This window comes from Podarcis filfolensis (genome assembly GCF_964270895.1).
Source record: "Podarcis filfolensis genome assembly, chromosome: 3".
NCBI classification, from domain to species: Eukaryota; Metazoa; Chordata; class Lepidosauria; order Squamata; family Lacertidae; genus Podarcis; species Podarcis filfolensis.
The window spans coordinates 32576575-32600404 of NC_139606.1; the positions used below are offsets into that span (position 1 = coordinate 32576575).

Below are 23830 nucleotides of genomic sequence, written 5' to 3' on the forward strand. Positions count from 1 at the left end.
TCCTCTTCATTTTAAAAGCCAAATGTTTGGTTCTTCAAATAGTGGGGACATCGGAGAATTGGGTTTCAACTTAGAGTTGCCATATTTCAAAACTCAGCTTTTTTTCAGCGTTTTCCACCCAAATTCTGCTTATGAGGGCTGAGTACTGACTATTTTAAGTTGTATTATTATTATATTATATTATATTATATTATATTAATTATATTATATTATATTATATTATTATGGTAGAACTTTGATTCTCGAACGGTTTAGTTGATGAACAAATCGGCTCCTGAACGACAAAACCCCAGAAGTAAGTGTTGCGATTTTCAAACACTTTTCAGAAGCCGAACGTCTGACACAGCTTCTGCAGCCAATCGGAAGCTGCGCCTTGGTTTTCAAATGTTTCGGAAGTCAAACGGACTTCTGCGTTCGAGAACCAAGGTACCTCTATACTATGTAATGGATTATATTTACCACATTATACTATATCTTTTTTCTGTCCCTCTTTTTTGTTCTTTCACCACCTTATCTTTTATAACTGACATTCTTTCAATAAAATATTAACAATAATTCAAAAATGATTCAGATGGCTAGGGCAGGATGTGGCGGTGACTCTCCTCACCCATCGCCCCACCCATCAGAACGCACATTCTCCTCAGTCTACCAGACGTGGCCTGCCAGGCGTTTCACACCCACCTGCTTCACACCTGATGTCATACATAATGTCAGGTGTGGGGTGCAAACAGTCACGGGTTCAAAGGTACAATCAGGAGCTGTTGATTAAGGTGTGCCCTTCTTGGCATCAGCTGATTGGCAGTGGGTTTTTTGCCTTGCTCTAGGAGCTGGAAACTTTTCCACTGAAACCACCGCTAAAATGGTTTCCATGGAAACTACTGGAGCAAGGTACACACCCATCAGCTGATGAATGGTGAGGATGCACCTTGTTTTAGGAGCATTTTCTAGTGAATGGGGAATGCAGAGCTTCATTTCATACAGAGTGGCTTTGAACCCAGAGTACCGATTGAAGCAGAAAGATCACAGAGCAATTCAGAAATGGATCAGGGTGTGTGTGTTTGTGTTTAAGGCACAGTTTCAAGTTGAATATTGGGTCCTGTGTGCACACCCCTTCAGCCAGCGTAGCCAATGGTCAGGAAAGATGGGAGTTGTATGCCAACGAGATTCCAAGGAATGTGTAAACAGAGTCTCTATCAGTCAATGTTTCAGCTGTTGACTCCTAGAAAACAGATTTCCCCCTATGCATATGGGACATCCAAAAACAGATTAGCAGAACAGCCTCCTCTTGAGACAGTCTTATTATAGCATTTTCCAATGAATTTATCACAGCATATTATGAGCAACCCGATTTGATTCTTTTGCCAATGAATTGACTTCCTAGAATGGAGTTCAGACACAACCCTGCAGAAATGGACCACTTTCGCTTCCTGTTGATTTGAATGGAAGAATTTTTTTAATCGAAGAAATTAGACATATACACAACCTGAGCATAGGATGGGAGCCCCCACAGCCAGTGGCGGAGCTTCATGCTCCGGCACTGGGGTGCGGAGAGCAGATGGGGGCATGGCTGGCGTGCATCCTGGAGGCGTGGCACGCACCCTGGGGTGTGGCGTGTCACCTGTGGGGGGGTGGCATGCGTCCTGCGGGTGTGGCGCACCGCCTGTAGGGGTGTGGCGCCCAGCATGGGCAGGGAGGCAGCTGCAATGGCACCCCACTGCGATTGTGCTGCCGGGGGCGGTGCACTCCCCCCCATGCCTCTTCCTCCACCAGTGCCCACAGCATGAAAACCCCCAACAGAGCTTGCTTCCCCATTACATTTCCAGAGAAGCCCCAATGTTCAGCACAGGGCAAGACGTGTCTCTGTGTCTCCAGCTTCCAGCCTTCTTTCAGCTCATTCACAGCTTTGGCTATTGTCCTTCTACCCAAGATCACATGGCCACCAGCCAGGTGAGGGGAGTAGGAGGGAATGACTACCCCATTTCCTGGAGGGCACCGTCACTCGGCTCATTTTTGAGATGCTGATGAGCATGGCCAGCTAAAGCCATAAAGCTCAGCAAAAGGGCTAGTTTGGCAGGATTTCCTTTCTGCATTCACAGGAACAGTACTGAAGGCTTGGAAGAGGACCCTGGGTTCTATCCAGACTGACACTCCCCAAAAAAGAAACTCATAAAAAGTTTATCGTTATTTCTTTTGAAACCTACCCTGAGATCATGGACAAAGTCTATAAATGTAAATAATAATAATAATAATAATAATAGGTGTGTTACAAACCATTGTTGGCATCCATCTGTCTTGGGAGACAATTCAAGACTTTACCCATTGGGGGTAAAGTCAAATTGTTGGAGAGTTACAGTACCTGATGTGGCTATAGAGAGAAATATGGATGTGTTTTATTGCACTTGGGGCAGATGAAGGCATCTGGCTTTGCTATTACATATACAAACCATATTTATCGTGCTGCTGCCAGAACTTGCATTAAGCCTGTTTCACAAGTATGGGGAGTCTAGAACCCCATACTTTTTGTTCCCATCATCCATTGACCATGCTAGCTGGGGCTGATGAGAGCTGGAAGACTGCAGTTTCCCATCCCTGATGCAGAAAACATGTGGCAGCAAAAGGTGGCGGCAGAAAACCAGAATATGAGAAAGAAAAACACGAAAACCAATATTAAGTGGTTACTGAAATTAAATATAAATAAATCGGAGATAAAGCCAGTTTGGTACAAAACTGGGGTATCAAAGGAGCAGGGGCTAAGTGCACCTTTGCACTTGTCTTATCGCAAGTGGTTATGTTTGTGTAAGAGAGAAGTCTTGACTGATCCCTGTGATAAGCATCACTGTTGACACCAGGAACAAGTAACTGTTTGCAAATGTGGCTCCAGAAACATGAGAACTGTTGGGAGACCCACCATAAGATGTTTCGTGTGGCGCAATGCGGTGATGAGTTGAAAACAAACAACCACCCAATTGTGCAGCTCACCAACAAAACAAGACCATTTAGGGACATCCAACCTCGGAAAGAGCACCAAATATCAGCCTCATGCCCCTTGCGTCTTTCCCAGATAATAAATTTCTTCCTTTTTTTGGTCCCTCTTGGCTTAAAATGGCTTGGTGAAGAAAAGGAGTTAATTTAAGGCTCATTAGTTTATTTTTAGTCACTCGAGATCTGAAGGCTTTGAGCAGACTTCCCTTTTCTAATAGGACATGCCTTCCTGTGTAGTGAGGCTGTCCGCTGACCTCACTCCCGGCTGGAAGGTGGTACTGATCCATGACAGAGATCCTGTGAGGGCTTTGAAAGCTAAATAGGAACCAGAAGAAAGTGGTATCATGCTTAGCTGGTGATTAGCCCTGGAAGCAAAGTTCAACTGTGACTTTTTAGGGAGGAAGGAGGAAGGAGGAAGGCCGTCGAAACAAACAAGCACTTCCTGCGTTTCCCTGGAAGAATCCAATCATCCCACTTTTGGTATAATAAGGACATTACTGCTAATTTGCCGGAAGCTGGGAGGGAATTTCTGCTCTTAGCTGTGACGGCTCTGTGGCAACTGTTTCGTTTTAAATAGAAATTTAGCCATGAATGTGCAGCTTTTTTAAAGGGGGGGAAAAAGAATAAAGGAAAAGAAAGAAAGTTGAGCCGTAATTGAAGTGCATTAATGGTAATTACTTCTTTCTTTCACTCATCATTCTGTCAGAGGAATCCATTATCCTGCCATCTTGATGTTTCTGCAAAATTGCTCTTCCCTGTGGATGTGCAGAGACTTAAGGAAATCACAGCTTTATTCTATAAAATGTCCCTAATGCTTGCCCATTCTGTCCGTACTTGTTTTACCTCCCATGGGAAACAACAGCACATACCCAAAAAATGCACAATGCTGGGGGGGGGGGGTTGTTTCTTTTTCTATCCTACTCTGTTAAGTAATCGGAGAACAAAAGTGTGAGCTGTTACAGAACTGTAATTGTGCCTCAGCTCTTCTGTGAGGGTGGCAACAGGTATTGTCTTCCGCCTAGGTCATATGACAAGTAGTAATATTCTCTGCCGTCATCGTGATCTGAAGGAGCTTCATTAACATGTGACCTCAAAATTCTGCATCATCCCCCTCCCACTGATGCCAAAGTTTAGTGCTAGCTTTGTGCCACAAACCCCATGTTTTGTGCCACCCCAAAAACAGTAATTTGAAATCTGGGTCACACGGTAATACCAAATCGCATCCCCGTGTTGCTTAAATGTGCAGCTCCAAGTAGAGTGTGTGTGTCACCTTTTGGACCAATGTGCATAAAAGCCAGTTGTGAAATTTACCAGATAACCCAGTTAACAAGTAACTACATTTGAGATCGCCTTTGAGCTTGAGGTCCAGGCAAATTGGTCCTTCTGCTTCCCCCAGTCTGGCCTGGATGGGAGATTGTTGTAGGATCATCCATCTGCCGTCTCTAATTGCATCATAGAAGGAAGGCGAGGATATACTGTACATGTCATAAATGAATATAATCACTACCTGCAGTTGCATTAAGGCAACAGAAAGATGACCAATAAAACCCACACGCCAACATCAAAAGGATAATAGAAATTAAAGTGAAGTAGAATAATGAGTCAGGTTTACTTAGAAAGGGGGAGGATTGCCTGACAAAAATGAAGACATTATCAAAAGAAAAGAACACAAGCCATGCAGCAAATTAGGCTACATTACAGAGACATGGAAATTTAGCTGCTGCGAGAATTTGATTGAAGGGTGAGGAACAAATACCCATAATAATAATAATAATAATAAATTTTATTTATATCCCGCCCTCCCCAGCCGAAGCTGATAAAATAAATAAACCTTGGAAGAAGAACAGGTATTTAAAGAGGAGTGGAAAATTTTCACCGAGTATGTAGAAAATAATTGTACACAGTTGAAAACGCTGGCAGTATTAAGGTAAATTAAACATTATAACACATTTAAAAGGGATGTAAGATGGGAGAACTGAATTAGATGGACATACAAGAAAATGCAGGAAATGTGGGACCTGGGAAAGAACCTGGGAAAGGGAGGGAGGGGAGTTGTTGAATGTATGGGTATAATGACAGATGATTATTTGGAAATGTAAAAGTTGATTTTTTTTTTAAAGTAAAATAAATAAACCTTGCATGCTTACAAATACTTGAACTTTAAAAAACAAAGAAGCAGAAATGACAGTCAACTGTGACAGCACTAGCAAATATTTCTCAGCTGTGCTGACTTCCGAGAAAGGTATACAGTGGTACCTCGGGTTACATACGCTTCAGGTTACATATGCTTCAGGTTACAGACTCCGCTAACCCAGAAATAGTGCTTCAGGTTAAGAACTTTGCTTCAGGATGAAAACAGAAATCGTGCTCCGGTGGCGCAGCAGCAGCAGGAGGCCCCATTAGCTAAAGTGGTGCTTCAGGTTAAGAACAGTTTCAGGTTAAGAACAGACCTCTGGAACGAATTAAGTACTTAACCCAAGGTACCACTGTAGTGAGGAGAATGGGAGGTGGGGGTTTTTTTTTGCCTCCTTCCATCTATTTGCATCCATTCTTTTGAAGACATGCAGAAGGTATTTCCTTAAAGAACTGTGGCAACCAGAATCAGTTGACAGCACTAGCAAATATTTCTCAGCTGTGCTGACTTCCGAGAAAGGTATACAGTGGTACCTCGGGTTACATACGCTTCAGGTTACATATGCTTCAGGTTACAGACTCCGCTAACCCAGAAATAGTGCTTCAGGTTAAGAACTTTGCTTCAGGATGAAAACAGAAATCGTGCTCCGGTGGCGCAGCAGCAGCAGGAGGCCCCATTAGCTAAAGTGGTGCTTCAGGTTAAGAACAGTTTCAGGTTAAGAACGGACCTCCGGAACGAATTAAGTACTTAACCCGAGGTACCACTGTATGGGGCATAGTGATTTCCTTTGCATGCTTGCATGGTGTCGGAGACCTGTAAGGTGGGGGCAAATTTAACATGACATCCTATTATTAAGCATTTGTAATTTTGTGGCGGCTGTTCAGGAAGTACTGCAATCTATGGGCCTTAGCAATATGTTTACAGTCAGGTGCATAGTTGCATTCTTGTCTTGTTAATGGAGATCTCTGGAGGAAGCATCTGCTTTTCAAGGAGGGGCAAAAAGGCACAGTTGGTTCATCAGCCAAAACTGGGGGAAATGTGCTGCTTCTAGCTCCAGACATCACTTGGAAAACCAGAAGCAGTGAGGGTTCAAGAAGCACTCCTAAACTGCAAGCCGGATTCTGCAAGGGGAGTTGTTGTTGTTGTTGTTGTTGTTGTTTAGTCGTTTAGTCATGTCCGACTCTTTGTGACCCCATGGACCAGAGCACGCCAGGCACTCCTGTCTTCCACTGCCTCCCGCAGTTTAGTCAAACTCATGCTGGTAGCTTCAAGAACACTATCCAACCATCTCGTCCTCTGTCGTCCCCTTCTCCTTGTGCCCTCCATCTTTCCCAACATCAGGGTCTTTTCCAGGGAGTCTTCTCTTCTCATGAGGTGGCCAAAGTACTGGAGCCTCAGCTTCAGGATCTGTCCTTCCAGTGAGCACTCAGGGCTGATTTCCTTCAGAATGGGTAGGTTTGATCTTCTTGCAGTCCATGGGACTCTCAAGAGTCTCCTCCAGCACCATAATTCAAAAGCATCAATTCTTCGGCGATCAGCCTTCTTTATGGTCCAGCTCTCACTTCCATACATCACTACTGGGAAAATCATAGCTTTAACTATACGCAAGGGGAGTATGAAACCACAACTAAACCAGGCTGAAATCTTATTTTCTGTTGGACATTACTGCTCAGGAAGGACAACAGGGTTTTCTGGGCCTGGTATGCAGCCCTCTGCTACACTCACCAAAGAAGACACAAATTTGCACCTACTTTAAGTCATATGCAAGTTTGCAACCTCCTTTGCAGGTGGAGAGATGGACCAAAAAATAAAGCTTGTCTCGAGCATGGCCGTTTTGTACAACTGTCTAATGGCAGAAGCTTGCCATTTTCCTGGCTCAAGAAAAGAAGAGCTGGCCACCTCTCAATTAAAATAATGAAAGCCAGTTGATAATATCAATAAGATTTTAAAGCTTGCGCCGTCTCGGTTTCTCTCCAGCTGCATCCTCTTATGACAAAATAGCCTGTTATTGCAAACGTATATGACATAATATGGAATGTCATGCAATTGTAGATCTGAGATCATGTGTCACAGATGATATATTGACACTGTCTTTTCAGATTGTGATATGCACATTTCTTTTCCACACCTTCTGCAGATCCTGCAGGAAACAAAGTTCCTCCCACAGTCACCCACACACCTTCTGTCTCTATTTAAAAAATAAGAACAACAACAGATAGTTCAATTATTGCACTGAGGGAGCTGCTGGCATTTTTAGTGTTTGGTTAAGGAATAAAAGAAGAATTGCATGGATGCCTAGATCCGGGTTTGGGGCAAGTATTCTGGGGAGAGATTCCCAGCAGAGATTTAGAATCACAAAACATGGAAGCGTGGAAATATAGGCTGTTACACCTTTAAAATACCCCATTTTAAGTTTTTCCCAAGTTCCCCATTACTTCCTATTAGCATAGAAAGGTAAAGGACCCCTGGACAGCTAAGTCCAGTAAAACTCGACTATAGGGTGAAGCGCTCATCTCACTTATGGACGCAGGTGGCGCTGTGGTCTAAACCACCAAGCCTCTTTGGCTTGCCAATCGTAAGGTCGGCGGTTCGAATCCCCGCGACAGGGTGAGCTCCCGTTGCTCTGTCCCAGCTCCTGCTAGCCTAGCAGTTTGAAAGTACACCAGTGCAAGTAGATAAATAGGTACTACTGCAGCAGGAAGGTAAACACCATTTCCATACACTCTGGCCTCTGTCACGGTGTTCGGTTGTGCCAGAAGCAGTTTAGTCATGCAGGCCACGTGACCTGGAAAAGCTTCTGTGGACAAACACCAGCTCCCTTAGCCTGAAAGCGGAGATGAGTGCTGCACTCCGTTATCAATTTCAACTGGACTCAACCGTCCAGTGGTCCTTTACCTTTTTACCTTTAGCAAAGGAAAAGAGACCACACATTTGATAAGTTGAGAAATGGTTTATTTACAAATTCTTCGAAGGTCAGATTCATGTGCTTTTCCGTACAGCAGCAAGAAAACACAGGCAGCAACACTTAGGTTGCAAAAATGATGAGGGGGGGATCCTAAATTATTGGTTTAGAAACAACAAATGGCCTATAAGCCATGCAGATAGTCTGATCCTGGAACAACCAGGTCCAAAAACTCCATCATAGAAACACAAAGATGGCTTTGCTAAAGCCATGTGGCCATCTGGGCTTGGAGAAATCAGCCCGGATGTCCTTCCTCATTGGTTACATGGTGGAAAAGAGAATGAACGAAGACTTTGCTAACCACAATTTAAGAAGGATGTTGAGAAGTTGAAACGTATGCAGAGAAGGGCAACTACAATGGACAAGCGTCTGGAAACCAAGCTCTATGAGGAACGGTTGAGGGAGTTGGGTATGTTTAGCCTGGAAAAGAGATCAAGAGGATATGATAGCCATCTTGAAATATCTAAAGGGCTGTCACATGGAAGCAGTGGCGTAGCGTGGGGGGTGCAGGGGGGGCCGGCCGCACCGGGCGCAACATCTGGGGTTAGGGCAAATCCATGGGTTAGGGGGCGCAAATCCACGGGTTAGGGGGCGCAAATTACTTGCCTTGCCCCGGGTGCTGACAACCCACGCTACGCCACTGCATGGAAGATGAAGCAAGACCTGAACCAATAGCTTCAAGTTACAAGAAAGGAGATGCTAACTAAACATCAGGAAGAACTCTTTAATGGAAAGAGCTGTTCAATAGTGGAACGGACTCCCTCAGAAGGTGGTGGACTCTGTTTTATGGGAGTTTTTAAAGCAGAGGTTGGATGGCCCACCTGCCATGGATGCTTTAGCTGAGATTCCCACATAGCAGGGAGTTGGACTAGATAGCCCTCGGGGTCCCTTCCAACTCGTCAATTCTATGATTTTGTGATTAATTAATCCAAATGAGGGCCCAACACACTTGGTTGGCCTTGCAGTTGATATTGATTTCCTCATAATCTAAAATGCTTAACTTCAACATTTAACTCAAAATAGGAACAAAATTAATTTAATGATTTGAGCCCATTGTATTCCACGGCACAACGAAAGAACAAATTTTACAGTTCCTGCTGGTCCGAACCCACCAATTCCAGCAGACTTTCTTGTAAATCTTTGAGGTAAGTTTAGGATGGTTGCAGTTATTTTTGTAACCTTTCCCTGAACCATAACTTCCTCATCAGGCACTTCATAATCTACCTTTGAGACGTCAAGTCCCCAGAAGCTAAACTATTTCTTTCAGCTCTTCTGCTGCACAAAGCAGCCGCCCAATAACCCCCCGGGTCTTTCGCTATTGCAGCCAGTTAGTGTTGGCTCTTCAGAGAGCAGAAATCATCCTTTATCTTTCTTTGTACTGAATGGAGATATAACCTTCCCTCAAGAGCAAACGACAGCCTCTGCTTCATGGGGGCCTGAGGATATACAAGGGATTTGACTGCTCTACCCAGTTAAAACTTTCAAAGCAGAGCAACCTTATAGCAATGCTCATCCTTTAGCATGGGTTAGGATTCAAGCGCAAAAATCCAGTTTTAAAATGACAAATGTGACTTTCAGAGCTAAACAAATAAACAGGAAATACCTCCTCCAAAGAAAACAATCTTTGAATCTTATTGTGCTGTTAGGCAGACACCCAAAATGTGTACACCCCCAAATGCAAACATTTCTGCAAACACTGTAATACATGGAGTAGGATTTGTCCTTTTTGTAGTGTTAATGGACAAGCGCTTTTTAAAAATAATAATAATAGTAATAATAATAATAATAATAATAATAATACCTTTATTGTCAATGTACAACCTGCGTACAATGAAATTAACTGATTAATTTTAGGAATTAATTAATTTTAGGAATTTTGTCTATCCTATTTAAGTTTTAAACTGGTTTTAACCGTTTTGTGTTTTAGGGTGTTTTGAGGCATTGCTTGTAAAAAGTGACAAATAAATGTAATAGATAATAAAACTATCGTAAATATATTACGCATGAAAACTTGCCACCGAAATTAGAAAACATAAATAAATCTAAGTTTGAATTTTCAAAGGAAATTTCAGCGAAGAAGATGTTTCTTCCAAAATGCTTCTAGCTAACACTCAGAGGAAGCACAAAAACAAACAACTTTCCCATCACTTGGTCACCAAATATGTATGGACAGCTTTAGGAGACAATTCCTCTTTCAGCTTTATGTTGCTATGTTCTACTAAAAGTAGTAAAAAAAAGAAGGAGAAGGAGAAGAACCCCTTTCTATTCAAAACATTAATTGCACCTTGCCATTAGAAACAGGATACTGAGGACTGCCTCAAAACTTACATTTGCTGCGGAAACTGCGTAGCTTTACAGTGGTGGCTCCTGCAGCACAACTGAAGTCCTGTTCAGATGTTTACATCCAGAACATAATGATCACAGCAGTAAGATGGCAAGCTTTACCCATGCATTCACTGAACACCTGAACAGACATAGCCCATAAAAAAGGCCATGCAATTGGGAACCTTTTCCCCTGACCAGGTTGCGAACTGGGGTGCCCGCTGCATACAGTTGTACGTGTGGTATTTGTTCAGCTCTTCCAAACACACAGGAGGTGAAAGCACAGAACTTCCTTTCGAGCCAGTGTGGTGTAGTGGTTAAGAGCGGTAGACTCGTAATCTGGTGAACCAAGTTTGTGTCTCCGCTCCTCCACATGCAGCTGCTGGGTGACCTTGGGATAGTCATACTTCTCTTAAGTCTCTCAGCCCCACTCACCTCACAGAGTGTTTGTTATGGGGGAGGAAGGGAAAGGAGAATGTTAGCCGCTTTGAGACTCCTTAGGGTAGTGATAAAGTGGGATCTCAAATCCAAACTCCTCCTCCTCCTCCTCCTCCTCTTCTTCTTCCTAGTGTCTCCCTCCAGACTTCGGCTGAATGTGTAAGCTGAGGGCTTGTCCACATTTCCCACAGGTGCAAGCAGTTTTCTGAGCCTGGGTTCCAGCAGTTTCGCATTTGTCTCAGTTTCCCCATAGAAAGCACACCTTTTACTGCTGAATTTGGGGGGCAGGGAGCAGCAATTCATGGGAAAGCCGATTGACGTTTAGTCTGATTCAGCAGTAAACCGCAGGCTTCCACAACTGGAGATGTAGCTGAGCGCTGAATGCTTCAATTAGGCTATTACCAGGGGCGTGGAACATTTTTAAAGTCCCACAAAGTGGACCTTCGTAGTGGCGTTTAAAGGTGTGGGATCACTCCATGTGTGATGTCCAGTACAATAGCCTGAGGTTGTGCTGGATTGTTCTGATCAAGCAAGAAACTATGCAACAAATCCATTTCAATGACTTAGGCCGGTGCTGCAATCACTAGCCTAATTCGTCCTTGATCGGTGACATAACAGTGCTGTTTCGTTGAAGTCTCCTCGTCTGCTGTGAAGCTTTTATCTCGAGTTAGCGATTCTTAGCGAATAACTCTCTCCCTGTCAAGAGAAGGGTTCCTTAGGCCAAAGAAAGGTGCGTCATCCCTTCCATATAGCAATTGCAAGGATGAGTTGAGTTGGTTGCAGCGGGGAAGTGGGGGGGGGAGTTGCGCAAGGCGAGCCCACACACAATTACGCCTCTGGAAATGAGGGAGCCATAAAAACGAGATTTATTTTTTCATTATGAAATTAGAGTAGCTGATGAAAGAGAAAGAAAAGTGGCGGCGGGGGTTTGGTGGGGAGAGATGGGCTTTAAAAACCCAGTCTGCTCTCCGTTATAACTCAAGACACCAGCAAAAATTGTTTCCTGTTATCTAAAGAAGGACTGAAGGGACTATTATCTGTGACTTTTGCAGATTACCACCGACACCCATTCTCACATGCACAAATACCCCTTCTCCAACATCCACTCCACCGTCTCCAACCCAGGCCACAGGTGTTGTAGGGCAGGCGTTCCCAAACTCGGCCCTCCAGATGTTTTGGGACTACAACTCCCATCACCCCTAGCTAACAGGACCAGTGGTCAGGGATGATGGGAGTTGTAGTCCCAAAACATCTGGAGGGCCGAGTTTGGAGATGCCTGCTCTAGGGTATCGAAATGAGGTGATGGCAGCAGCAACATGAAAACAGAAGAATCTAAGACCCCACCACCACCCAAAGAACAAACAAACAAACAAGCAGGGGAAGGGCTGTACCTCAGCGGCAGAGCATCTGCATGCAGAAGGACCCAGGTTCAATCCCTGACAGAGAGATTTTTAAAGCGCTATTCGGCTTATAAATGTTTTTCACTGAAATAAAAGGAAACCTGCAGATAGGATAGGATGGGAATGTCCCATCTGAAACCCCCGAGAGCCCATGCCATTCCGGGTAGACAATACTGAGTGAGGTGAACCAATGGCCTGATTTGGTACAAGTCAACTTTTTGTGCTCCTAGAACCTCTCCCGCTCCCTCCCAATTCTTCCCAGAAGCCAACCTTTCCCTCAAACCCTTCCAATTAACTCCTCAGTTCTCCTTGCCAGCTAAAACTAGGGACTCGGCTACATTAGTGAAGAAAAAGCATTTTATAAGCGTTAGAACACTGTGGCACCAGATGGCGCTGCGGAGTCCTGTCTTTCGCCAATGTGATTTCTCACTTTGAGGTTTGCAATGCTGTTTTGCCAAAACGCTTTTTTGGCGTGCCTAGATCCCGCCTAGAACCTTCTTCAGGCATTTGGCCTGGATGTGCGAGACCAAAACCACTCAGAGGGGGGCGCATAGGTAAGGCCCTGCTTCCAGCGTCACCAGGTGTTTGTTCTGTTCCATTCCCAAGCTTTGTGTGTCTGAAGGGATTGTGCAAGCACATTCGCATGAATGCACTTACAAGCCTCCTTACAACCAGGAACCAGGACAAAGTGAGGAAGGCTTGGAAGTTGAAGCACACTCAACAAGACCACTTTAAAGACCCGACTCGCGAAGTGACGCCCTTGGAGGCAAGGGGGTAGAGCTAACATACATAGAATCACAGAAGGGATCCCAAGGGGCATCTATTCCAACCTTTTGCCTAACACGAGGCTCAAACCCATAACCCTGAGATTAAGAGTCTCAGGCTCTACCGACTGAACTATCCCCCTGGTCGTCTACCCATTTCAGCCCTTGTGTGTCCAGACTGAAGGCCTGAAGACGACTTATTCCTTGAAGTATATGTAAATGTTTCTACCAATGTAGCACACTTTATGTGGGCATGTATCAGGGCCGGACTAAGACATTTTGGCACCTGTAAAAAAGGTAAAGGTACCCCTGCCCATACGGGCCAGTCGTGTCCGACTCTAGGGTTGTGCGCCCATCTCACTTAAGAGGCCGGGGGCCAGCGCTGTCCGGAGACACTTCCGGGTCACGTGGCCAGCGTGACGAAGCTGCTCTGGCAAGCCAGCACCAGCGCAGCACACGGAAACGCCGTTTACCTTCCCGCTATAAAGCGGTACCTATTTATCTACTTGCACTTAAGGGTGCTTTCGAATGTAGCACACTTTATGTGGGCATGTATCAGGGCCGGACTAAGACATTTTGGCACCTGAGGCAACCCAAAAAATGGGAAGAAAGAGTAAGGAAAGATCTACATCAGGAACAAACTGGAAAGATCTACATTGGGATTTGCTGCTCCTGTGGATCCTGCCGCCCGAGGCAGTTACCTCACCTTGCCTCATGTGTGGGCTGGCACTGGCATGCATACCAAATGCACAAGGTCACCAAAACCCTGGAAGGTCCATAAGGAGCTGCCTTATGGCAAGCAGTGGTACAGTTAGGTAACTATAGATGATGGGCCTTTAGATGGTGAATTTCACTTACTTCAAAATGTGAGCCAGCCGAGCTGCATTTTGGGGCTCTCCAGCTCATTCTCCTATGAGGGCGCCTGGCACCTGCTACAGTGTCCTGCCTTAATGGCACCACTGATGCATTTTTGTTCCTCTAGCCTGATTTTGTCTGCTCTGACTGCCAGCAGCTCTCCAGGGTCTCAGACAGTCTTTCTTCGCCAGTTGACTGATGCTTTGAACTGGCATTAACAGAACGTGTCTGAAGGCAACAAAAAAACTGTAATAACCTAAACTTAACTTCTGAGAAAGCTACCGCAATGTGTTCGTTTTTATACCCCACAGCTACAGCTCACTAAACCCGCTAGATATTTGTTTCCTCACAAATAAGCACCATTTCTATTACTATATGATACATTATTATTGACATTTGGGCAAAGTGAAGGAAACAACATTGTTTGGTGTAAAGCAAAACAGATATTATTTTAAGCCGAATGAGTGTTTTGGAACAGAAATCTCTATTATGATGATTGATGTGTTCCCCTAGGGAGTTATATTCTAGGGATGTGGAAGCAAATGTGTAACTGATGGTTTTCTGAAAGGAAAATATTGTGTTATTTGAGTGTTTCAAATGTTTCTTCCGTATCCCTGTGGACAATATCCTTTGATTCTCAGCAGCTCTTGTTCTTGGTATCTTATTCCCAAGCCCTCCCAGACAATCCAGAGGGATTTTGCACATGGTCTAAACGTCCATTTTTCAGAGCTGCTACTGTAAATTCAAACTCTTTTCAAGGTAGTCATTTTGTCATGTTGAACCCCTGTGCTCCTACCTACATCATTACCCGCTGATTTTGTCCCATTCTCCACAACCTCTTTCCTTAACAATATATTTATTTGATTATATATGCATTTTTGTAGCTTACAATAGAATAACATCAACAAAAAGAGAGTCATATTAACTAAGGCTGTTTGCTTGCATCGATTTACTCATGAATAAGCCCTGGTTAAGTCAATGGAGCCCTCTTCTGATATCTATAAAGGTAAAGAGACCCCTGACCATTAGGTCCAGTTGTGACCGACTCTGGGGTTGCTGCGTTCATCTCACTTCATTGGCCGAGGGAGCTGGCATACAGCTTCCGGGTCATGTGGCCAGCATGACTAAGTTGCTTCTGGCGAACCAGAGCAGCGCACGGAAACGCTGTTTACCTTCCTGCTGGAGCGGTACCTATTTATCTACTTGCACTTTGACGTGCTTTCGAACTGCTAGGTTGGCAGGAGCAGGGACCGAGGAACGGGAGCTCACCCCCTCTTGGGGATTCAAACCGCCGACCTTCTGATCGGCAAGTCCTAGGCTCTGCGGTTTAACCCACAGCGCCACCCGCGTCCCTTCTGATATCTATAGCATGGTACTATAAATAAGTTGCTACCCGCAGACTAAAATACTCACTTACCTGAGAGTTGGTTCCCTGAATTTTGTGGGATTCACTTCTGAGCAGACATTGTACTGTATCCTCTGTTAAGTAGTTCATTGCTTATCCTAATGCAGAACACACACAGCCATTCTAAATCATTTTAATGAGTGGGGGGTGGTTATCTATCTGTTAAAATACCTACAAAAGTACTTTCTTAATACAGACACTTGTTCATACACTACTATCATTGCAGATGCTTAATGGTGGTAATCTTAAAATGGATGGAAAAACCAAAAATTAATGCAATCTAAGATACCATTATAAACATTGTTGTTACTACAGATTTATAAGGAGACTGGCTTAAATTTGTGGGCCAATTTTTTTAATGAACTCACCTAATTTGCCAGTCCTGAACTTATATGCAGTTTCAGGTTAAGAACAGACCTCCGGAATGAATTAAGTACATAACCAGAGGTACCACTGTACAACATTTTTTAAAGATTTGCCTTGAGAGTGTCTCTGTACCTTACTGCCATGCCAAAGCCAGCCTCTCTCGGGAATCTTTGTCAGTGGCATATGGTAAGGATCAATTCCTATGACAAACCATAACATATGAACACTGCAGTTGGTTAGAGTATGGTGCTGATAAAGCAGGGATCCTTTGGGTCCCTTCCAACCCTCTGATTCTACGAAAAACCTTGCAGACAGTGGCCTACATGTCTTGGAGGTTGCAGGGGTGAACAGACCCTAAATCCCATCAGAGTCCTCAAGACTTCATCCTTAGCTAGCAGTCACAACTGTGGTTATCATTCTGGTGGTAGGACTTCCTTGACTCTAGAATCTGCAGGCATGTCAGTCACAAAGTCAAGAAGAGAGGCTTGAGGACAGCAACAGTAGAAGCATCACCAAAACCTTTCAAGCATATGGCCAGAAAAATTCTGACAGTGCAACCCTTGTCATCATGGACATGTCAGAAATCCCCCCCCCCCCGCCGCCGCCGCCCCAATGGCAGGAATCAATCCAAAAGGGATGGAACGAGAAGAGAGTTCAGGGACAAGCTATTCTAGGGAGAGAATGAAAGCAGCCACTCTCCTGACTTGCAGTTAAGTATAAAATATTTTGTTGCTAATTGTGCTTGTGAATAGCACATAAATAAGCAAGGACATGCATTGTTTAGCAGGCAGGCAGTCCTCTAGGAAGGACAAATGCTTTGCTAAATGAAGCTGTATCTTCAGTTCAGGATGACATTTATAAACACTGCTTGCCTTGTCCTCACATTCAGCTATTAGTGATCATTGAAATTCACAGGTAAATGGGAGCTGCTACATATAGCTTAGGTATTAGGGTGCTGCACCATTCATATAGGGGCTCTCCAAAAACTGCTCAGTCAGATGCACACTGCAGTCAAGACAACCACTAAAGAAAGTTCAAATGCATAATAACAACCTCTGAAGATTAACGGTGACAAGTTGAGAGCTAAGACTCCTAGCTGGTCTAAGAGATATGACAACATTCAGATGGAAAGAGAGAGCAGTACCAATGAAGGAGGAGTGGCAGTCGAAGTTGATGGAATATGCAGAATTGGAGAGTCTAACCAGCAGAATCAGCGAACCAGAGGAAAGAATATACAAGGAGGATTGGAAAATGTTTGTAGAATATATGAAGAATTACTGTAAACAGGTCAAAACGTGAGCAGGTTTAGAGTCAATTCAGCAGTACAAGTTGTGTTGAGATAAAAAGAAATCGAGAAGATCTGGATTAATGAGAAGCTTGGATGAATGGAAGCTTGGAGGAGACCATGGAAAGGGGGGAAGGGAAGTTGCAGTTTAATGGATTGTCAAAAAAACTGTAACAGTGAAAATTAAATAAAATTTTAAAAAGAGAGAGATGACGATATTCAGGTATACTGCTGCTGCTTCAGTAACAGACCCCCTCCAGGAAGATACTCAAAGTACCTCTAAGGATCAACCAGAAAACACACATGTTCAAACACCTGTGAACAATAATAAGGTGAACAGTGCCTTGCTCACCTCAATTCTTTGAATGCCTCCAAACTAGTGCCACTGCCCCCTGCCTCAAAGTGCCAGTAATTTACTTTGGAGCAAAGGAAGGTGGTAGTGCAAGCAGCTGCAAGGATGCAGGACACCTCTGCAGAACATCTTTCCAAACTAGGAATGGGATTGGACTTCCAGTCCCATCAAATGAAAAAAATGATGGCATTTGCAGAATTTCTGTTTGGGAGAAGGCCACTTTAAAGACAGCCCATACTCCAGTGGCATTAAACCAGTTCAAGTGACCTCCACCATCCCTCCAAGCTGAAAGGCTTAGTGACTGACTCTCTTCATCCTTCTTCTACAAACAGCCTGGCTAAATGTGATGTTTTCAGCATGTGGGATCTGGAGAGTGTGGAGTGCACATTTTTAAGAACTTTCCCCAACTCTGGGGTGACGTCATAGGCAGGTTAAGCAAACAGCCAGGATTTCTGTCTAGCAGAGAGGACTCAAACTGATTCAATAAACACGCAGGGGGAGATAAAAGGAGGGCTTAAAATTGGCTTCATTAAACGACAATTATGATTTCTACTACCGAGTGGTCTCCATCAGTCTTTTGCAGGGTTTGTTTACGTAAGGTTTGCCATCTGAATTGCACAAAGGAGAGTGGGGAGGGTCTCGCTCTCTTTCCCTCCTAGACACAGGATTTTTGCCATGACCTTTTCCTCTGTTTTGATCCCAAGCCCTGCCATAGGCATGTTTAGAAACCTCTGACCTTTTCTAAAACTTTCACAAATACCTACAGACAGGCATGGAACCAACTCACGGCAGAGCTAGACATGACACTGGGATTTCTGGGAAGTGTAGTGCAGCAGAGGGTTCATAATGGGACTTTCTTTGGACCGTATCCAAACACCTATTGGCAGCCCACAGTTGGTGTTCAGTGCTCAGAATTTATACAATTACAATAAAGTAAAGTAAAGGGTAAAGGGACCCCTGACCATTAGGTCCAGTCGTGGCCGACTCTGGGGTTGCGGCGCTCATCTTGCTTTATTGGCCGAGGGAGCCGGCATACAGCTTCCAAGTCATGTGGCCAGCATGACTAAGCCGCTTCTGGTGAAGCAGAGCAGCACATGGAAACACCGTTTACCTTCCCACCGGAGCGGTACCTATTTATCTACTTGCACTTTGATGTGCTTTTGAACTGGTAGGTTGGCAGGAGCAGGGACCATGCAACAGGAGCTCACCCCGTCGCAGGGATTCGAAACGCCAACCTTCTGATCGGCAAGCCCTAGGCTCTGTGGCTTAACTCACAGCGCCACCCACGTCCCTACAATAAAGTAGACTGTCTCTGAAATGCATTCCCCCACCATGGAACCACAGTCTGCTCCTAGATGCTCTTGATTGGTTTCTTGGTTAATAGACAGGAACTCATGGCAAACTTGAGATCTAGCGCTTCCTTTTCTTCTCCCTTTGTGGAAGCAAATGAAGATATGGCACAATTTCCTATAGGTGCATTTTGATTCAGGCTGCATTCTGTGTTTCAGATAGCGGGCTTGTTTTTTCTTGTTGCCTTTCCTCACTAGTCATGCTGTTGTCAGTTGCACAGCCTTGTGGAAGACGTATCTTAAGAGGTGTCCAAATCAGCACAGTTTGGCAAGCTTCAGTCCTCCATACTGATTCAAAAACAGACAAAGTCCTGTTCCTTGATCTCAGGAACCACCTTGACAAATCTGGTGACAACATTGTCTTGCAACATTGTTGGTGACAACTTTCAAAATGGGAAATACAGTCCTTGGTTCTCAAACGGAATCCGTTCCGGAAGTCCATTCGACTTCCGAAAATGTTCAAAAACCAAGGTGCAGCTTCTGATTGGCTCCAGTTGAGGAGTGGGAGTGGTATTGTTAGATCACTGTGTTTCCATTTTGTACATATTCAATGACACTAAGCAATATCAGATACTCGAAGGCTAGGAACACACTCTTATGCACACTTACATACTGAACTCGGTCCAAGTCAACGCGCACAGGATCAAACTAATGACATTGGCAGGGGAAGGTGGGTGGGGGGTGCAGTGTGCACCGGGTGTCAGTTGTGAGGGTGGATGACATCGCCGTGCCACCCCTCGCCCGCTCGCTGTGTGGGTGGCGCCCCCGAACACTTGCTGCATGGGGGGCGGGCTGCTAGGGATGCTGCTGCTGCAGGTGGCTAGTGGCACCCCTACCGACATGCGCTGTGTGGCTGGCAGGCGGCTAGGGAAGCTCACCACACAGGTGGCAAGCGGTGTGTACACTCCCATGCTTTCCACGCAGGCAGCAGGTGACAGGTGGCTAGAGAAGCTCCCCACGCAGGTGGCTAGCAGCGCCTCCCCCACGCTCACTGCACAGGTGGCAGGCAGCTAAGGACGCTTGCCATGCAGGCAGCTAGCCCTGCCCCTGCGGGCCGGCTAGCCCCACCCCCGCAGGTAGCTCCGCCCCTGACTAAAGAAGCCCATACTTATTCAAAAGCAAAGGACAGTAGTTATCATTCAGAACATCAGGTGATACCCAGTGTTAGTCTACTCAGAGCAAGACCCGTTATGTTACTAAAGTCTCTTGGTTTCAATTGATCTATCCTGAGTATGACTAACAAAGCATTGCAACTACCGCTTGTCAAATGAGCTAGAAAGAAAACATGCATGCCGTTTGGGTGGTGCTGTGGTCCTCAGTTCACACAGAGTCCAAGCCAAGCTGCTGTGTGGACCTCATAGGGAACTGAGTATGCCTACAAAACACCTGATTCGAAACAAGAAGCTTTTCATCGCAGGAGAAATTGGGGGAAGAGCAAAAGCAACAAAAATCACCCTGCCGCTCATGCTGAGCTGGCTTGCAGCACCGCGGAGAACAGCTCAATCTGTTCCCAGCAAGAACAAAATGTTCACATAATCCGTCTGATTAAAGACGACATACACTGTTAATACAACAGCACACATTTCTCAAAACAAAGGTTTCTTTTCCATCCTCACCCAGGAAATTTCACTTCTTTGTGTGAAAAGAGGCAGCCACGCCATTAGGTGCTATTTAATTTTCCTACAAGGCTTGCTAGTGAAGACGGTCCTCTTGCCGTATTTTTTATCCACACAACAACCCTCTTGGAGCCCTTTCCAGGATGCTTGTCTGTCACAGAGCTGCCCCACCTCAGAACGGTATGTGAGTTGTAACTTATCTCTAAGCACCACATGCCACAATCTTTTTCACACAAAGAAATGAAATGCCGCAGGGAACAGGTTTCTAGCCTTGTCTTTCTCCTTGCCCAGGGCCGACCACCCCTCACATGATGTGAGGTGAGACGGTTGCCTCAGGTGGCAGATCTGGGCTCTTCTGCTGCCACTTGCTGCCATGGCCTCCTCCTCTGCACCCAGCCACCCACTTTCCCTCAGCACCTGGAATTCTGAGATGGCACAGTTGCATTATGGGACACAGGTGGTGCTGTGGGTTAAACCTCAGAGCCTAGGGCTTGCCAATCAGAAGGTCGGTGGTTCGAACCCCCGCGACGGGGTGAGCTCCCGTTGCTCGGTCCCTGCTCCTGCCAACCTAGCAGTTCGAAAGCACATCAAAGTGCAAGTAGATAAATAGGTACCGCTCCGGCCGGAAGGTAAACAGCATTTCTGTGTGCTGCTCTGCTTCGCCAGAAGCTGCTTAGTCATGCTGGCCACATGACCCGGAAGCTGTACGCCGGCTCCCTCGGCCAATAAAGCGAGATGAGCGCCGCAACCCCAGAGTCGGCCATGACTAGACCTAATGGTCAGGGGTCCCTTTACCTTTACAGTTGAATTATGTCTCAGTGAAACTTTGTGCGGCATCAGACAAGGACCATGAAGCTCAGTCAAATCCACCTCACAGGTTTGTTGTAAGGATCAAATGGAGAGGGGGGGAGACTACCTTGTTACTCTACCTTGAACTCCTGAGAGGAAAGGTGGGGTAGCAATGCAATAACAAATAAATGAAATAAAGATGGAAGAGCACACAAATAGATAAGGAAACAAGATCCATTTATACAGGCACTGGAAGTTACTGTTGGAGAAGGAGTGCTCATGTTCAGTGGGGCAATAGCCTCTCTCTCAGCCCCAGAGATGATGAAGTTTGTCCTCCAACAACATATAGAGACTGCCATGTTGGACATCCATGTTCTAGATATAGCTCCATTATTTGATAAGCAGTATAAAACTATCCCCCCAAAACACACACACACACACACACACACACACACACACACACACATACATGAGGTGCATCCTCATTTCTTTAAATTCCATCACAGACCTTGTTCGGTTAACCTTTTCTAATGGTGCCATGGATTCCAAGGTTTGGCTCCTTGGTAGAATTATTATCTAAGATTTGGACAGCAGCAGATCAATTTGCACTAGGACAGGCACAGGGCTGCTGGTTGCAATTTAACTGCAAACTGCATTTGCATTTATCGTCTCTATAGTTATGCTTCAAAGCATCCCAAGCAGAGGGCATGAGCTAGTGATATCCAACATGCCCTTCAGCATGAATGGAAGGAGAGAGAAAAATGAGAATGGGACACTAAAACGACCAATTTGCAAGTCAATTGCACTCATCCTGCGGTTGCTGCCTGGGTAAATTGCCAAAACGTTCTTCCTGTTCTATAACTCTTAAATTCACAATTGCTACTTTGGCCACTGGGAAAACATGACTATGTCACAAATATTATTGGTTACGTACTTAATTCGTTCCGGAGGTCCCCGTTCTTAACCTGAAACTGTTCTTAACCTGAAGCACCACTTTAGCTAATGGGGCCTCCTGCTGCCGCCGTGCCACCGGAGCACAATTTCTGTTCTCATCCTGAAGCAAAATTCTTAACCTGAAGCACTATTTCTGGGTTAGCGGAGTCTGTAATCTGAAGCGTATGTAACCTGAAGTGTATGTAACCCGAGGTACCACTATATATATATATATATATATATATATATATATATATATATATATGGAAAGAAAGAAAGAAAGGAAAGGAAACGGGGGGAATACCACAAGATTATTTATATGTTTCTTATTTTCAATGAGTATGGCTAACCCCATCTTATTGGAAACATTTAGGTGTTTTGATAACGGGGAATCTGCTCTTTATGGGCCCGTTTTGTTACGCTCAGCATGCCCTCTGTGTTAGGTTTCCTTCCAGAGCCATCTAAAAAAACACCCCAAACCTTGCATCCCTTTTCTTCATCACTGTCGCAGTGATGCTCAAGGCATTCCCTGGACTTTCCAGACGTGGCCCCAGGAGACCCATAGATGAAACTGATGTATTGTGAAATGGGGCACCATTACATTTTAACTGTTTACTTTGAGCACAGGAGACCAGCTAGTAAAGGACAGCATCGCTTCATGCTCAACCTACAAAACCACTATTACAGCAGGCTTATTCGAACAGCAAATGTTCGCATATGTGCGGGTTTATGAGGATTATGTTTCTTTAGCCTGTTGCTTAGCATATAATATATACCAGGAAGAAATCTCGCCTAAATCAGGAGCGGGAGAACTGGAGTACTGAATGTGGCCCTCGGAATGCATCCTTGAACTCTGATAGTGTCTCTTGCTTCCCTTGATGCAGGGTAAAAAGACGTAGATGAATGAGTATAAAATGTCCCCGCCCACTTCTGTCACTGGCCCTGCCCACCACTGGCATGTGTGCGTCATTGTCTGCACTAATCTGAATTTTGCGATTCAGCTATCCAACCAAGCAGTGTTTACAAAAATGCAGATATGAGGGGGAAATGAAGATATTAGTAAAAATGACATACAAAAACGTATTATATTAGGAGTAGTCACCTACTGCAACCCATAAGTCATATATTAGTAGGATGACTTGTATATATACGAACAAATCTACACGAGTTATAACAGATCATGATCCTAGCACAAAACTCTGAAAAATCCTAGCAGAACTTCAAAGTGATCTGGTTAAAGGTAATGTTACAGGTAAGGAATGCTAGACTGAGAGATTAGGGCTTAATGCAACACCAGCTATATGGCAATAAAATAAAATAAATAGATTAACTTGCTGATCTGCATAAAATAAAACCATGCAGAGATTTACCAGTAGATCTTGATGTCTCTTCTGCCTGTTGACAAAGGCACATGCAGAGTTCTGCATGCATTCACTACATGCATTCCCTTATGCGGGTGGCGCTGTGGTCTAAACCACCGGGCCTCTTGGGCTTTCTGATTAGAAGGTTGGCGGTTTGAATTCCCACGACAGTGTGAGCTCCTGTTGCTCTGTCCCAGCTCCTGCCAACCTAGCAGTTCGAAAGAACACCAGTGCAAGTAGATAAATAGGTGCCGCTGCAGTGGGAAGGTAAACGGTGTTTCTGTGTGTTCTGCTTTCTGTCAAAGTGTTCCATTGCGGCAGAAGCAGTTTAGTCATGCTGGCCACATGACCCAGAAAGCTGTCTGTAGACAAACGCCGGCTTCCTCGGCCTGAAAGCAAGGTGAGTGCCACAACACCATAGTCGCCTTTGACTGGACTTAACCGTCCAGGGGTTCTTTTACTTTTACTTTCCCCTACTCAAGCATGCACAGAGGAACATTTAAGGTCAATATGTTCA

The 23830-nt window shown here is 44.9% G+C and overlaps 1 long non-coding RNA gene across 1 annotated transcript; it reads right to left on the bottom strand.

The window, feature by feature from the left end:
• Window positions 1–3124: 3124 nt before the first annotated feature.
• On the bottom strand, window positions 3125–4419 carry LOC310760379. Its single transcript, XR_014546941.1, has 3 exons — window positions 4294–4419; window positions 3661–3737; window positions 3125–3297 (listed from the first exon to the last, which is right to left on the bottom strand). It is a non-coding gene; the product is annotated as an uncharacterized lncRNA (long non-coding RNA).
• Window positions 4420–23830: the final 19411 nt, after the last annotated feature.